We start from the raw sequence: 4,316 nt of genomic DNA on the forward strand, positions 1-4,316 counted from the left end.
TTAGTAGAGGAGTATTATGAATCGGTAAGGTATTTTATTACTATTAGCCATCATTTAATACTTTTTATATCACACTATTATCATGAATAAAAATTGCTAATTCTATTTACAACTTGTTTTTCTAATGGCCAGACATCTGATCTAATAATGGACAAAGAAGGCTTTCTAAAAATAGACTAAAATCAATGTTGCATGGGGACAGGGGTACTTGGGTACTTAGGGTATGGGGATCAGTATGGGTGTGGCTATTTTCAAGGAAAACATTGCAATCACAAAAGAAGGGTACACATTTGCAAGGAAAACTTTGCAAAACATGCACGGGACTCATGGAAAGCCTTCTTCTTTAGGGTTGCCTAATTTACTGGGGAAAAATTTCAAGCTTTAGTTCTCCTAACACATGTAATACTGGTGTGGGGTAGAATAAAAACTTGGGGTTGTATGGAAACATTCTTATAAACATTGTTCTCTTTCAATGCTTCTAATTGCTTCTAGACTTAAAGTAGCTTTTTATGGGGCATAGACTTCGAAAGGGTTTTCTGTATTAGCCCAAAATACTGGCACAACTTGTTAGGCTCAATCTACATGGACAAGATTTTCATTAACATATGGCATTACTTGTCCTATGCTCGTTCCGTGAGCTTTACATGTAGATCAAATCACTTCTCGAGTTTTACTATTATTATTGGATAGGCCTCCTTTGCACAGAGTGTGTTAGCTGAATCAAACATGATGCAAACATTTAGTTCTTGTTGCAGCCTTGCAAATAACAACTATAACATTTTGATCTCATTTTTCTAGGCCATCATGGAAAAATTAATGTTACTTCTACAGATACTTGCTCCAGCTATTGCAATGGCTCCCTTTGTAGATGCTTTTGGAGGAAATCATAGGAAATTATGGATACATTTTACATTGGTCATTGTAAAGAGCAGGTTTAGCTTTCATTAAGTGGGGTCAATGGACGACTACACACCCAGACTTGTTTCCAAAAGATATTTGTGATCAGATGGAAAAACTACATTCAAAGGCTCTAGAACATGGATTTTCCCATACAAAAATGTTTTTTGAAAGTTCCTTTCATCACAAGCTTTGGGATATATTTGAGGATTTTCAATTTTGAAACTGAGCTTGTGGCTTTTGGTAATATTACTCATGTACACAGGGTTGTGCTAAGATTTCAGAGTCCAGGTCATGAAGTAAAGCCTATGATAGTGGCTATGAAAGTAAGACATCCAGGAGTAAGGGAAGCAATTAGTAGAGATTTTATGATAATAAATTGGGTTGCAAAGGTTTCCAATTTTCTACCTACATTACAATGGTTAAGACTTGATGAAAGTGTTCAACAATTTGCTGTCACTTTACCTTAGCAATGAATAACCAAATTTCTAATGTAGAAATCATTTAAATCTCAAATTTTTGGAATGAAATTGTCATATGTAAAGTATTTTATTTTTCATTTTACTTTATGATACTTGCACCTATATCTGTAGCAAGTTGGTGTTTTATTTGCAACGTTGCAGCATTTTGCAATTTAGAAGTTTTCTATACGCTGAAAAATTTACTATCTTTAAAAATGATTATGTAAAACCTTGTTGATGAAAAATATAACACTAGAATGCTTCTATATTTATTGTAGGTGGCTGAGGCTCTTGCACAAGTTAGCCTTGAATCGTCCAACTTGATTGTGGGTATCAATTTCACAAAAAGCAATGAGTGGATAGGTTTTCCTCTACCCTATCAATGATTTAATTTTTTCGTTGGTTTTAGAAATGTTTCATGTGAAGTCGTATAGCTTTTCTTCTTTTGCTTGGTTTTAGTTGGTAGCTTTGCAAGCTTTCTTCTTATTGTTTCAGTAGACACAAAACCATTGTTGTGGATGCTAGGTGCGAAGTCTTTTAATGGAGGAAGTTTACACCATCTTGGAGATAATCCAAATCCTTATGAACAAGCAATTTCAATTATTGGACGAACCTTATCTTCTTTTGACGAGGATAAATTTTTCATGTATTTTGGTTTTGGGGATGGTAAGTTGTAAACTTTTTTCATATTATCTTGCCAATTCATTTTCATATGACACTTTATAGAGTTCACATGAGACAAAGTGAAATGCCTATCATTAACAATACATCCTTGTTGCATTGTACAACTTTGACTTATGACTAATAGGTGTTCAATTTCTATCCAGATGGTAATTTATGCAACAGATTTGAAGAAGCACTAAGATGATACAGGGAAATAGTCTCCAAGTACAACTTGCTGGTTAGTAAGGATCTGTATTTGATTAAGCTTTGATTTTTGCAATAAAATCTAAATATAGAATGGCTTGTGTATTTAAGTCTTGGGCTCAGTGAGTATGTCTTTCTAGAATGATTGATTGGGTTCATATTTATATTTTTCATATATGCAATAGGTATTGAATATATTTATGCCATTTATTAATGTATTTCATGTTTTTCTTTTTCTATTAGGGCCAACATCTTTTGCACCAATCATCGAAGCAATGATCCGTATTATGGAGCAAAGTTGGGGGCAATACCATGTTCTTTTGATAATTGTAGATTGATAGGTTGTATATCATTTATTTATGCTTCTTTTCAAATGTACTGTTAATTTAATAAATTGAAATTTCTTTCATCTTGTTGGATAAACAACAATTACTTACTAGAATTATTGAATTATATGTAACATACACTTACACTACACACATTGTCCTTATTGTTTATGCTTGTACCCATCCTCAGACTCTCTTTATATTGATCATTGATTTCCATAATTCTTATCTTTCTATAAGTCTTCATTGTTTTTGTGTGGGCATATTGATGATGTTTTCCTCATCTTTTGCTTGTATGTATTTTGCCTATCAACTGATCTAATGCAAGTTAAATATTTATAGGTAACAAGAAGTGTTGACACTCAAAATAGTAATCTGAGCCCACAATAACAGAATACAGTCAATGCAATAGTGCAAGGAAGGTAATCCCATCTAAATGATTTGTCATATTTTCAATGCTAATAAGTATTCTATAAACTTGTAGCTATAATGCAAGAATTGTTACAACTTGTGTAGTGAATATCTGCAATTCTATCCTGATTTATACCATATAGTTTTATTTCGAATAATGTTGAAGTTAAAGCCCTTCTTGCCAGCACCCATAAACATCCTTTTCATCATTTATATCCATGTTGTCACCTCAAATACCATTTTCTTAATGTTTATCCATGCATACACACAAAATTGTAGCCCAATACAGTGTAAATACTAATGCTCTCCCAACTTCACAACATCTATCATTGTCTTCCATGTAGAAAACAATCTAATATTTATATTTATACATCATTTATGTAGTTGTATATACAAAGTTCTCATGTTGTCTATGTGCTTGCCATTACATCTGTGGGTGTTAAGCCTATCTTTTGGCCCCCAATCATAGCAACATGATGTTGAGAAATATATTTTTGTGCAACTCCTTCCATTTTTGGCAGTGGAGGCTCTTTGAAAAATGCCCAACTATTTCTTTTCCACCTAAATAGAAAAGCTTAGTTTTAAGTAAATAGATGATATGTTAAATAGAAAGAACTCAAAAGATAAGAACCAAGACAATGTAGAAAATTACACATTGTATGAGCATTTTTTAAAGGGTGTTAGCTCAATGGAAGAGCATCTGCTTTACAAGTAGATAAATGGTGATTCGATTCCATCATGCCCTATTATGACCAAATACATTATTAAATATGCTACTAAATATTTGATCCAATATACTACTAGATATGCTACTAAATATACCACTAAACATATGATTAAATATACTAAATATGTGACTAAATCAACTATCAAATATACAACTAAATATGTGATTAAATATACTACTAAGTATGTGACTAGCCACATGACTAAATATACTACTAAATCAACTACTCATCAATTACTAAATATACCACTATATATACTACTAAATGTACCACTAAATCAATGATCAAAATTAGTGATTAAATACATGACTAAAATTGCTTAGTAGTAAATTTAGTAGTGTTATAAATGACTGGATATTAACTAGTATTAGTCATGTGACTAAGTTTAGTACATATATACAAATTCTAGTGGTTGTTTTAATCACATATTGTTGTTTTTGTACTAGTGTGACTTGTAAAAAAATCTCTCCAATGGCTATGCAATAAAACTCCTATGGATCTAGTACCATTTAAGAATTTGGTATAGCTCTAATACCATGTAAGAATTTTCATAAGGCAATAATTCAATGCCAAAATCAAGAAGCTTAGTAGATAGTAGAAGAGAGACAACTAGTGATCAAATGAGA

General features: G+C 32.0%; 1 pseudogene; it reads left to right on the plus strand.

Annotated features, from left to right (window-relative positions):
• Positions 1–235: 235 nt before the first annotated feature.
• LOC149555462 (uncharacterized) lies at positions 236–1,367 on the plus strand (annotated as a pseudogene).
• Positions 1,368–4,316: the final 2,949 nt, after the last annotated feature.

Source organism: Cupressus sempervirens, chromosome 5, assembly GCF_028749045.1.
Source record: "Cupressus sempervirens isolate cs-2001-9-10 chromosome 5, ASM2874904v1, whole genome shotgun sequence".
Taxonomy (NCBI): domain Eukaryota; kingdom Viridiplantae; phylum Streptophyta; class Pinopsida; order Cupressales; family Cupressaceae; genus Cupressus; species Cupressus sempervirens.